This window comes from Pantherophis guttatus, chromosome 4 (genome assembly GCF_059756535.1).
Source record: "Pantherophis guttatus breed Tessera chromosome 4, ASM5975653v1, whole genome shotgun sequence".
NCBI classification, from domain to species: domain Eukaryota; kingdom Metazoa; phylum Chordata; class Lepidosauria; order Squamata; family Colubridae; genus Pantherophis; species Pantherophis guttatus.
In genome coordinates this window covers 69,797,632-69,811,651 of record NC_142066.1, presented here as the reverse complement: position 1 = coordinate 69,811,651, position 14,020 = coordinate 69,797,632, and the positions used below count along the sequence as shown (strand labels likewise).

The 14,020-nt window shown below is 37.7% G+C and overlaps 1 protein-coding gene across 3 annotated transcripts in view; it reads left to right on the top strand.

Moving 5' to 3' along the window:
- The window catches only part of CNTNAP2 (contactin associated protein 2), a 1,550,102-nt gene that overhangs the window by 1,488,090 nt on the left and 47,992 nt on the right, over positions 1-14,020 (top strand). The gene's annotated exons all lie outside the window — the stretch shown is intronic.

The window sequence follows — 14,020 nt, the reverse complement described above, 5'->3', positions numbered from 1 at the left end:
TTGTGTATCAATTAGTTGATTTCCATGGTTGTCTGTGACTTGGTGAGTCATCACGTTAGAATCCAATGCCACTTCTCTCTTATTTATAAATAGTCCATCTGAGGTATCTGAAGAATCCAAAGGCAATTCATCTACAAAGGCCTCTGTAACTCGATATTTTTCCTTTATTTCTAACTCCTTCTGTTTGTCTTGTGTTGTACATAAAGATGTTAAGTTCATTTTTAAAATTTTTTGATAAAATTCTTCCGCTTTTTCAACAGTATTTAATTGATATCTTTCTCCTTGATATCTCAATATTATACCAACTGGAGCATTCCATCTGAATAAGATATTTCTTTTTTTAAGCTCAGCCACCAGAAAACCAAATTTCTTTCTTTCCAATAACATCTTAGGCGGTAGTTCTTTATATATCCAAATCTTTCTTCCAAACAATTGCAAAGTAGACTTAAAAGATTTTTGCACAATATTATTTCTTATTTCTTTATCTGTAAAATAAATCACCACATCTCTAGGCAGTTGCCTTTGCTTTGCAATCCAGGAGTTTATTCTATAAACTCTATCGATCCTACAAAATACCTCCTCAGGTTGAACCTTTAAAATCCCAGCCAGAACTTCAGAAGATATTTTCCTTAAGTCATCTCTGTTATTTTCCTGTAATCCTCTCAATCTGATCGCATATTCAGTAAAATTATATTGCATCATTAAAACTTCCTTTTCAATCCGTTGTTGTATGTTTTCTACATTACAAATCTTTGGATCAGCTTCCATTTTAGGTTTTTCTTCTAAACTATTGTCTTGAATGTTTATCAAATCATTTTCAATTTTTTCAATTTTATTTTCCAAATTGTCCTCAGTTTCCTCCATTTGAGACTCTAATAGATTAATATTTGTATCCAACTTGATCATAAATTCTGAGAAACCATTAGCCATTTTTATAATCTTTCGTTGCAAAATATCAAACTTTAATTGCACCAATTCTTTAATTTCCTGCTTAAATTTCTCAAAGTTCTGATTCATAATCTCATCCCTTCTTACAATCTCCTCCAGGAGAAATTCAATTATATTAAAATCATTTTTCTGAGACTGTAAGTTAAGAACTTGTTCATATAGTTTGTGGAAGGGAGAATCCCCCCCCCACTGCTTGTTTGTCCAGCTTTGTAAGCCTAAATGCCATATTTCCACACAGGCAAACTTTTTTAGAAAAGAAAAAAAAAGCAAAGTAAAGAGAAAAAAGCTTCTTTCCAAACGAGATCAATATCAAATCAAATCTCCAAGAGAGAGAAAACACAAAAGTGGAGCTTATTCTTCAATTGTAGCCAAAAGTATTTACTCCGCTACTTTGTGGTTTAATAAGAAACGGAAGGACTTTCCCTTTTCAGCTTCCCTGATCAAGTTTCGGCAGTCGCCATTTTAAAAGTTCTTTTTTACTTTGTTCAATATCCTTTGCAAAATAAGTATAAATACTTGCAATTTAGGGTCACAGGTCCAGGTCCAGATCTCATCCTCTTTGCTTAATCTGTTAGTTATCTTGAAAAGCTTGTTTTCGTAGCCTTGCTCTGCAAAAATGCAGAGGTCTCCCAACGCCCGGAGCAAACAGCGAGTGATATAGGGAGCCTCATCCGCTCACCCCCAAGAGTAAAAAAAAACTCTGGGGGCTTCGCGGAAAGCTCTACCTACACTCACCTGCTCTATCTCACATTTCCTCCTGGAAATGGAGTTTTTCGAGCCGCCTTTCCGTTGTAAAGGTGGCTCTTTACAGGCGAAGGGGCTGGCGGTCCCAAGGGACCGTCTGGCGGCTACGAGAAGCAAACCGGAAGTCGTGCCAGACTATTTCTTGAGCGGCCACAAAATTAGCATATGTAGTTGAATTAAATGTTCTGTTGTCTTCTGAAACTTTTCTTTTCTTGGATTTATCCAGGGTTGGCCTATCGGTGGTTGAAAAGTTAAATAAATCACGTGCTGGTGGGTGTCACACATTGGTGGTTGTGACGCATATTTTGAGTGACAGGGAGCCGCACCAGAGGGGTGAAAGAGCCACATGCAGCTCCACAGCCGCAGGTTGCTGACCCCTGACCTAGAGGCATAGTAAAGTGAGGCTACTGTGTACCATCTGCCTTATGTGCCAGCAGTCAATAGTAGCTTTATCTATTTATTATATGCTCACCATCTCACCATTGTGACTGACAGCTTTATAATGTGGACCCCTGAAATAAGCATTACAAAATTCAATATACATAATGACCTGTGCTATGCTCTGTTCTATCTCTTGAATGATATCACTGCCTACTTCTCAGAATGAAGGCTAAAAACAGATAAAACTTTATGGCTGAGATGAATATAGAGTGATAAATGAAATTAAATGACTATTTATCAGGGCAGAATTCAGATCTAATCCCAGTGCTGCAGTATTCTCCATGATATGGTGATAATCAGCCTTGTATACAATATTTAATACCATTTGTATAATTAAAGATTCAATAGTAATATGAATAAGCACAACTGTTACCACTTCAGCCAAGACCATTTCACTTGTTTGGAAAATTGGGCATCAACTGTTGAATATTTTATCAAAATTAATGCATTAGCATTTAGGTTCCGATTTTAACATTTCTACACCATGATCTTGGCTTGGCACAAGAATAATATAGTTATGTCTGGAAATGCGATCTGATTATCTCTACATGAATTTCCTCAGAAATTATTTAGCAGAGCACCCAATCAAGGCAAAGTAACATTTTCCTTCTTATTAAGGGTCAAATCAGCAAAATGCACAATTACTGTATTTCTAGATTCCATCTTTTTATATATACTGCATGTCAATGAGAATGTGTCTATCAATGCAAAAAGAAAAATTAAAGCATACAATTCCATGTTTGAATTCAAGAGAACACTACTAGAGCTTCAACAAAACAACTCACTGAAAATTATTAAAGCACCAATGAATTTAGTAGGGGCTGTCAAAAATATATCCTGCTCTTGTTCTCAGCAGATATAATTCTAATAATTTGTAGGACACATCTTATTTATAAATCTATTTACTCTCCATTTATTTTCCAAGTTGAGTATCATGTTGACTGAGTGCTCATAGGACATTGCATTCATTTACAATTTAGCAAATTCAGGGTTGGGAATTGTTAAAATATAAAATATAAAAAAGGAAAATAAAACATATGTGAAACATATTCAATCAACCCAACTGTCTGGAGACAGAAGAAGGGAGAATGGGCTCTTGTAATCTCCATTTCCCAAGCTCTTCCTTGGATATCAAGATATCCCCCTCTTATTTGGCTTCTGAAAAGCTGTAAAGACCGGGTTCTTAAGGAAGGCATTTGAGGATATGGTGGTTTAGCCTATCATTGCAAGATGGCATTGTCATGATTTCTGGAGTGAGATTTATTTGTTTTTTTTAAAAAATTGCAAACATATGGCATTCTGTGGTCTATTCTCTATAAAAGTCTAGCAGAATGGCAGCCCAAAGAAATAAACAAATTTCACAAAAGGAATCCTAAAGCATTGTTAGGTTGAGGACTGGAGACAAAATCCATGTTTTAAGGCTAGGGGTCCCTGTTGATGCCTACCAGATATTTTTAAACATTAAGAACACATACTCTCTCTTTCTTCCTCTGTGTCTGTGTAAGAGAAAGAGAGAGAGAGAGAGCACCATGTTAGTCTATCGTGGTGAAGGAAATAGTGCTACAAAACCAGGGGTGAAATTCATTTACCTTCCCTACTGGTTCGCAAATGTGCATGCACCATTGTCCACACATGCACAAAGCCTTCTGCGCATGTGCAGAGGCTTAAAATGTTGCAGAAAAATTATGTTATGACATCCATGCGACTGGGCAGAGCCTCCCGCAGCCGCCGCTACCAGTTTGCCTGAGCCGGATAGAACCAGCTGAATTTCATCCCTGTACCAAACTCCTGATTTTCTGTCTCTCTTTCTCTCTCTTCTTATGTAATTTGAGTTTGAGTTAGTTAAAGCATTTAAGAATCCTTGTATCACCTCATTTTGATTTATAATAACAGATTGTTCCTGGAAGAATCCATGCTGTGTAACAGCCATGATAATTCATAATTGACTTATACCAATGTGTGAAATGTGGGTTTCCTGTGGGAATAAAAACTTATACTATATCATAGCAATTTCCTATCGTCTTTCTGCCAAATACTTTTTTCCAATTGTCACAGTTCTGTCAGAGAAATTAATTCTACATCTAAATTAATATTGTATATAAGTTGTTGAGATAATACCCTGTTTCCCCAAAAATAAGACATCCCCTGATAATAAGTCCAATTGGACTTTTGAGTGTATGCGCTAAAATAAGCCCCCCCGAAAATTTATTTATTTATTTATTTATTAAATTTTTATACTGCCTCCTCTTCCGAAGGACTCGGGGCGGTGAACAGCCAAGATTAAAAACACACAATACAAATATTAAAATGCATTAAAACGAAATTAAATTTATCTTTGGCTTCCCCAATTTAAAACCCTTACCCATAAAATTCCCCAATTAAAAGATTTTTAACCCAGCCCGGCTTGCTGAAATAAAAAAGTCTTCAGGGCTCGGCAGAAGGTACGGAGGTCCGGGATCAGTCATATCCCTGGGGGTAGCTCATTCCAGAGAAGCGGGTGCCCCCACAGAGAAGACTCTTCCCCGGGGGGTCGCCAGCCGACATTGCCTGACAGACGGCACCCTGAGGAGGCCCTCTCTGTGGGAGCGTGTTGGCCGGTGGGAGGCCCTAAGCCCTTCCTGAAAATATTTAAACGCATGCACAGCAGTCCCCACCATTTCCTCTGGTTGCACCCCAAAATAATAAGACCTCCCCGAAAATAAGGCCAAGCGCTTATTTTGGGGTTCAAAAAAATATATAAAACAGGATCTTATTTTCGGGGAAACACAAAATCAACCAGCAGTATTTTGAACTAATAAAATGTGGGACTTAGAGAATCTAAGAGGTTCAAATCCTTAACTACTGTGGAACTCATTGAATGATTTGGGGGCAGTTATCCTCTCTTAATTTACAGGGCTGATGAGGGTAAAGCACTAAAAGTACTGCCTTGAACCCTTACTATTCAATTCTAAATAGTAGAGATTGTCTACCTTTGTGGTTATACTATATCTTAATATGTCACCGTAGCAGCTTCATGTATCTGCAGGGCATAGTTATTTTAGATATTGTCTAACTTGTACAATCATCACAAGTTTATACGATATTACTTCATAGTGTATCTATGCCCAGCAACTGAAAAAAGTGATTTAGTGGAAGTAAAGTTCTCTCTTCAAAACATTAAAGCAAATACCTACTTTGTAAGGCTGGCACCAGTAGTGGGATTCAGCCAGTTCGCACCAGTTGGGGAGAACCAGTTGTTAACTTTCTGAGCAGTTTGGCAAACTGATTGTTGGAAGAAATCATTAGAGCAGAGAACCAGTTGTTAAATTACTTGAATCCCACCACTGCCTGGCATGGCTGCTGTGAAGATCTAGTCATCTACATGTGTGTACATGCACAGCCACCTCGCTTCCCTGGTGGTTTCATCAGGGAAGATTACATAGACAAATACTTCCAGACATCTGCAGCCAGATTATGAAGCACCCAACCCCACACCAACCTTGCAAAATATGATTGCTGTAATATTTACAGAGGGGTTCTTCCTTACACTTACACATTTTATGAAATATACCTTTCAAATGTTTTGCACAGACCTAGTTCACAGTATCAGTTAGGGATCTGAAACTTTGTTCAAAATAAGTAGCAAACTTTCTAATGTAAGATAATAAATTTATTAAAAATAAAAGGACCATTACAATATTCTGTCTAATTTACTAAAACATTATATTTTTGTTTCACTCCCAAGTTATTTATTTATTAAATTTGTATACCACCCATTTCTCTACCAAGCAACTCTCAATGGCTTACAATATCATAAATAACAGAATAAAACAATTGCAGAATTCAAACATTAAATCATCAAACATTAACAGTTAAAAACATTAAAATTATTATTAAAATAGATACAAAGAATCAATGCACCAACAGGACAGAGATGGGATCTTCTACAAGTCTAAAATTTGGAGAAGTATACTACCCAGGGGTGAAATGCTCCCGGTTCAGACTGGCTCGGGCGAGTAGGTAGCAATGGCGGCGGGCAGTTTGGAGAACCGGTAGCAAAAATCCCTGCCCCTGCCCCTCATGCCCAGCTGAGCCATGCGATCATCAGAGCCTTTTTTTTCTTTTAAATGGCTCTGACCAGCCAAGCTCTGACGATCCCAGCTGAGTTGCCTGCTAATCAGGTAACTCAGCTTGGATCGCCAGAGCCATGTAAAAGAAAAAAAAATTCTTTTTTTCTCCCCCCCGCCCCATCAAGCCTCCAGCTTGCTTACCTTAGCTGCTGCTCCCAACGTGCTTGCTGTAATACCTGCAATCTATTGCATCAGCAAGCAACTGAATCTCCCTGCCTGCAATCATCAGTAAGCAACTCTATCTGCAACTTTAAGACTTGTGGACTTCAACTCCCAGCAAAGCTGGCTGAGGAATTCTGGGAGTTGAAGTCCACAAGTCTTAAAGTTGCCAAGGTTGGAGACCCCTGTTCTATTGGGTAAGTTTTTTTTCCCCTTTGGGAGCTTTAAAAAAAAAAGTTAATTGGGTTTTTTTTTAGTAGTTCTTTTTTTAGACCTAGCCATTTAAAGTTTAGAAAGTTTTAAATTTAGCTGCTTTTATAAAAATAAATTAAAATAAAATAATATTTGTGCAGCTTTCTGAGATTTAGTTTGTTTCTGTAGGGTTTCACTCTAACTACACAAACACACAAAATCTCACAAAGCTGTATGTGGAATTTTGTGTATGTAAAGTGTGAAAGTTGGTTTTTTGGGCTTTTTGTGGCTTGTGAGGTTCCTGCTTGTTGCAGGGGCCCTTTTGGGTCTAGCACAGCTGCTTTTACATTGTGGGTGAGCCAGTTGTGTTGTGTTGTGTGTGTGTAAAGTGTGAAAGTTGTTTTTTGGGGCTTTTTGGGGCTGTGTGAGGTTCCTGCTTGTTGCGGGGCCATTTTGGGTCTAGCACAGCTGCTTTTACATTGTGGGTGAGCCAGTTGTGTTGTGTTGTGTTTTGTAGGTTAAAAAAGGGCAAAGAAGTGACATTGACTTAGCCACACCCACTAATTAAGCCACGTCCACAGAACTGGTAGCAAAAAAATTTAGATTTCACCCCTGATACTACCTCATACTGCCTTGGTAACATCACACTTAGAATACTGCATCCAGTTTTGTTCGTCACAATATAAAAAAGATGTTGAGATTCTAGAAAGAGTACAGAAAACAGTAACAACGATAATTAGGGGATTAGAGGCTAAAACACATAAAGAATTGTTGCAGGAATTGAGTATGTCTAGTTTAATGAAAAGAAGGACTAGGGGTGATATGATAGCAGTGTTCCAATATTTGAGGGGCTCCACAAAGGAGAGGAAGTCAATCTATTTTCCAAAGAACCAGAAGGCAGGACATGAAGAAATGGAAACTAATCAAGGAGAGAAACAACCTAGAACTAAGGAAAAAATTCCTGACAGAACAATTGATCAGTCCAACAATTTGCTTCCAGAAGTTGAGGAGGTTCCAATACTAGAAGTTTTTAAGACAAGATTGGACAACAATTTGTCTGAAATGATAAGAAATGCTCAGACAAGGATTTCTTGTCTGAGCAGGGGATTGGACTAGAAGACCTCCAAGGTCCCTTCCAACTCTTTTATTCTGTTACTAGCCATCTTCAAAATGAGATGCCTCTATCAGGACCCCAAGCTAGTGATGGGTTGCTCCCGGTTCTGTCCGATTCTTTAGAACTGGTAGTAAAAGCAGTGGGAGGCTCTGCCCACCCATCCAGATGTCGTAATTGACAATCTGCGCATGCAGAAGTGCACACACTCCCACGAGCAAAGCAAGCGTGAGCGAGCGCTCCCATTGCAAACTGGTAGTAAAGATAAATAGAACTCATCTCTGCCCCAAGCCAATTGGCAGAGTCAGGCTCTTTCAGAAGGCTGAGAGGATGAGAGCAGATCATACCTCGAGGGGCATGATATTCCAACTAGCAGGAGCCATGGCAGAAAAGCATCTTCTCCACTTTTTCTGCTTTTAAAAAAGGATATCAGGTTTTCCTGTTGAAGTAGACTTGATTGTATTAGTTGTATTAGTAATAATATTGGTTTTATTTTTTTAAACTTAAAATGCCTAAATTTACTATCTTAAGCATTTCTGGCATCCCTTTATTATTCCATATGTTTAGGAATTAGGGTGAAGTATGTTAAAATAGATGGTATTTGAACTGATTGTCTTTCACTTTTCAGTTTTTAAATAGCACTTTGGGGGGGGGAATCAGCTCAAGAAAATGGTTTTTATTACTTTAAGACTTAATTACTTTAAGAAATAGACACCTAACAATAGAACCATTATTAGAAAGGCACAACAAAAATGTTCTTCCTGTGTCAATTTAGAAAGTTCAGACTGCCCCAGGTCTGTTGATACAATTCTACAGAGGAATGAGTGAGTCTGTCATTTATACTTCTATAAGTACAAGTATAAGTTTGGTACAGCAATTAAACAGGACAGGTACAGACTTCAGCAAATAGTTAAGACTGCAGAAAGAACAATTGCAACCAGCCTTGCCTTCCATTCAGGAACTGTATACTGCATGAGCCACAATGAGGGCTGTGAAAATATCTACAAGCCCCTCACATCCTGAATGTAAATGTTTCAACTCTTCCCTTCAGGAAGCTGCTATAGGGCATTGCATGCCAAAACAACTAGACAGTTTTTTTCTTTTGTGCCGTCACTCTGCTGAATACCTAATTCCCACTGTTTTACATCTAAGAATATTTACCCATGTAGTAGGCTGTATTACTATTATCCTTCTCATCTTTTATGGTACTTCCTCACAAGCAGGCATCTTTAGGTCACCTTGCTTGAAATTATGAAATTTTATACTGTATAAAAAAAACAGTGAGCCAAAGTTAAAGATATGAATTAGATTTTTGCACTCAAATATAGTTCTGGATGTAGGCCTTCATTCTTTTTAATTCTTTAGTTATGGTTTATATAAGAAATGAAACACAATGGATACTTTGCTGATGATATTCTAATTTTTCTGTAATCAAAAACAACACTTTCAGTTTTGGAATCCAATATTACAGCGGAGGCATTACAACAGGGGTAATCTTGTGTACTTGTAAATCCGTTTTTCCCACCCCCAAAAAATTGGCTGAACACAAAACATATAGATCTGATTCATTTCTAATTTCTGTGCTTATTTCTTGTGGAATAATGCACAACACTTATTTTTAATGGAAATAATATATTGATTCTCCTGTTTAACAAAAACTCAGAAAGAGATACCTAGCTTCTAATATGTTTTTTGCTTGTTTTGTTTTTTTGTGCCTTTGATTCAGTTTTTGACTCCTGTTGATTGCTGGTCAAGTTCCTGCAGTTTTCTTAGCAAAGTTTTTCAGAAGTGGTTTGCTATTGGGCCTCTCTCAAGAGTCACTGGCCCAAAGTCATACATCTGGCTTTACGGATAAGGAGGGACCAGAACTCCTGATTTCTGACCTGATCGTTTAACTACTACACCAAACTGTTTTTAACCGCTCAAAACTATTTCAAAAATATAGAAAAAGTTCCAATTTCCACAATGCTTCTAAATATGCTTTCCCACTAAAATTCTGAAATACTGGAGTGTTGCTTTTGATTGTAACTAAATCTTCTAATCATATATGAAATGTCATGAATAAAGTATCAGTTTTCTTTTCCATCTAAATGTTAAGAAATGTATGCATGTATATTTATACCTAAGGGACAAAAATCCAATCCACGTTTTTCACTTTTCCTATGCTGCATCCCCCTCCCCTATTGAATTTCTACTTCAAGAAATAGTATTCCAATTACTTTAAAAATCCAGCCCAGATTTGCCATCAGTTCTTCACCTGCATTTCTCTATACTCAATATGTCCATGTGCTTGTGAGTGTGTGTGTGTGAGAGAGTTTCTGTGTGGCTTAATACTGGCTACAGTCATTCAGCAGGAAATTCCTCTTGCCAACAAAAGATTTATATATAAAGGTTTTCCAAGACTTGGCTATTTCCACATGAAATAAGTGATTACCAAAGGAAGAAGCAGTGAGTAGAGGAAAGAAAATCAGGTAAGAATATAGGAAATTATTCTCAGCTGTTCTTGTTTTATGAGCCCTTTCTTGCTCTCTTCAGATCCTAAACTGCTACCAGCCGTAGCTTGTATAATTGCTGTTGTACATGCATTTAGTTAAAAAAGCCTTTCTTCCTGATATACTCTTTTATGTGCGCAAAGCCTTTTTAGGTTATTTCATTTTTAGCACACAAAAAAAAATTTTTTGTTTATGCTCTTCCCCAAACTGCACCTTGCAATTAGAATTTGTTTTAACAGAACATAGGAATAAAATACCAAAAAAGATGCAATGTGAGTCTCCTAAATCAAAATCACAGGCTCTCTAAGCCTTGAAGACTGTTGTATGTATTGTTGTATGAGCTTTCATAGAAGTAAATCAGCTGAGGTCAGTCTTTGGTTTAAATAAAATTGAATCATATATACCTTAGCTAACTTGTTATTTATTAAATCCTTTGCATGCATAATGTAGAACATCATCCTAATTTGCTCAGAAAATGAAAAATTTGTTCAGGTGTTGCTCACAAGAACAAAAGGAATACAGCTGCCATAGATTCTCTCCCACCTGTAAGGTTTCTACACTAGAAGAATATGTAATGAGGTGATAATCTCATTAATATGTGTGTTAGTTTTGTTTCAGTTACCAGAAATTAACCACTTTCAAGTGCAATTATTTTGGATAAGCATTCTAACATTTGACCCAAACTTTAAGCCAGAAGATCAAGACGAGAAATATACTAAAATAGTCTAGTAAGAAAATAACTAGCTAAAATATCCCGTTATACATTTTCTCAGGAAATACGTCTTAAATGTACACAATTACATGTCAGATTTTTAGAAAAATGCAGTGTGTAGAAAACCAGAAACACAGACCCCAGTACTGATGAAAACCAATAATCTTATGCTGTAACCATTTTTACAATATATATATCCACTGTGTGCTAGCCTAAATTTCAATTCAGTGTTGAAGTTAATGCTATAAAATGTGATTAGGGTTACTACTTCAATGGTCTTAAAATAGATTAGGTAGTGACATGCTAGATGGAGTTTCCCTATTAGAGGCAGGAAAGCTAAATTGCTGAGTTCTTGAGAAAACAAAAGAACATGGCAATGAATCTTCCCTCTGCTTTGTAGTTTTTCAACAGTCAGCAATTGTTGAAAATATAGTTCTGAAACAATTGGATTCATAGACCTTGATTCACTACTGTTACAAACTTAAATTATCCCAAGCCTACTGTACCCTTTTCCTGCTTTGTCCTCATAAGCCTCAACTCTATGAGGCCTCTATCAGTAGGGTAAAAGGATTTGCAATTATGCTGGAAGACTAGAAATCTACCTATGTCTTCTAGAGAAGGTAAACATTTCATACATTTCCCCTCTATTGTAGTATGAAATATGGTGTTACAGAATGGCCATGGCAGACAAATATGGTGGAACAAAAACCAGGCATTTCATTCTCTGAAGTGTTTTGCTTTGAATATTAGCATTTGCCACTATCAAATTGCAATCGATAATGTAAGCGGTCTGGGGGGGAGGGGGAGACAAAACATTATTGCAACAGCAGCAGTTGAGCTTGTACCACTCAGAACCAATCATGGGTAACATTTTGTACATTATTCTCCAAATATATTTACTTACTGTTCCACAGATGGTACTGGACACATTTTTCTCTCATTTCTTTTTCACTGCCTGATGTCTTATGATTTTAGCCATACAATCCATTGAAGAGACATAGCAAGTTTCATTGTTGAGCTGGCTAGTTTAATCAGCTGGCTGGTGCGTGCATGTGCGCCAGAGCTGAACTAGGGCAATGCTCACATGCTCACCGATATGGCTCCGCGTGCCACCTGTGGCACATGTGCCATAGGTTCGCCATCATGGCTATATACTGTTGATATAGAATATTTATATTCTGTTAAATAAAATATGCTGTATTTTTTTATCTGGCCTAACAAATATTCTTAATGAGGAGATAAGCATGTTCAGTAGCAGATAACTAGAGGTGCTGATATTTGTTTTCTTTCCATTTGGCTAGTAATTTTACAAGGAAAACCACTGATAACATGTTTATCCCTTGATAAAACATTCTTAACATTCTTAAGTTCAAAACATTCATAAAAATCCATCTCATCCTGGCACCTTTTTTTTGAACTATTACCATTTAGCAGACGGTACAGGTCAATAAAAACAAGGACAAATAGGCTGAAAAACAACTACTATCCCAAGGCAATAACCATATTGAATTCTATGGTATAGTGCAATATCGGGTTTTCAATTTCAATTATATAGAATGTAAAGGATGTATATGTTTCTATTTTTATAGTTATAATGTACATTGAAGACGGCATTTAATTTCATTGTACCATGTGCAATGACAATATACTATACTATACTATACTATACTATACTATACTATACTATACTATACTATACTATACTATAAATTTGGATGAAATCTGAGGGCAGAATAACTTCCTTCTGGGTCAGTTTTTGTTTAAGAAAGGTCAACATGTGTATCTCTCAATATTTAGAAGGATAACTGTTATGAAAATGGCATAGCATCACCTTGTTTAAGAAAAGCATTTTAGAGAGCAGCAGCAGTAGCTTTTAAGAGAAAATATATTTTAAACTTGGGTGGGGAGAGAAATGCTTTTTTTCCCTTCTGTTCTGTTTTCGGGAAGGAAAGACAGGTCATATGAAAATGGCATACATCATAGACATATCCCAAATTAAAAAGAAAAACTGCAACAACAGAAACACATTCTAGGAAATTATAAACAAGACTTGAATCCAGAGGGGAAGTGGGTGTGCTGGTGGGTAATAGATACAAGAGAACAAGTGGTAGCAAAGGAAGGGCTATACTTTCTGAGCATGAAATGTTAGTTTCTTTAAAGTTTAACTTTTCTGCATCTGTAAGGAACGGACAAAAGAAATAGGGAGACCGAATGCTAGCACTGTTTTGTGGTATTTTGACATCCTTCCCTGAAAGACTGCAATTAGAGGCACCGAGAAATATCACTCACCATGTGTGCAAACTTGAAGTATGTTAGATGTAAATGACTAACATGCCTTGTCTATGGTACAGCAAGGGTTAACATCCATCCACAGACCCTTCCCTTGACCCCTCCTTACCTTAACTCCACCTCCTAGGTATAAAAGGTACAGTCCAGGGGCCCCACATTCATTCCAGACGATGACCTGTAACAGAGACAAATGATATGAATAAAGATATCTTGAATCAAGCACACCTCATGTTGGAATCATTGGGTTAGATCCTTGGAAACCTGTAACAAATATGGTAGCAGAGGATGGTTTATAACCCAATCGAAACAAGGTATGCAAGGAATCTCCAAGCTGACTGAAAAGGAGAGGAGACCGAACACCCGACCATACCTGAAGAGCATGGCAGCACAAGCATCCACCGCAGAGAACTCACAGGAGATGGCAAACCAGATCGAGCAAGGGTCCACTCCCAGCACGCCAACAAGACACGAGAAAGACGAAGCCGCCACAACCGAAGAAAAAGAGGAAAGCGACTTGAAATCCAAGTTGCTAGACCTCATCGAGGCGGCACCGAACAACCCAAAACTCACTGCGAAACTCTGGGCCCTGATCAAGGACTGCGGAGCAGTGGCGAAGGAGGGAGAGACAGAATCCGACCACAAAGAAGAGGACACGGTAGGCAAAACACCCCCAAAATGCTTTCCCGCAGAAGAAGCTGGGGATAAAAAAACCTTTTCCCTATGGTGGCCATCTTGGAAAATGACATCACCCAAGATGGCCGACCAACGCCCAATGAGAGCCCAAGATTTGAATTTTCTGGTGGGAACCGAGGCCTACCCTCAG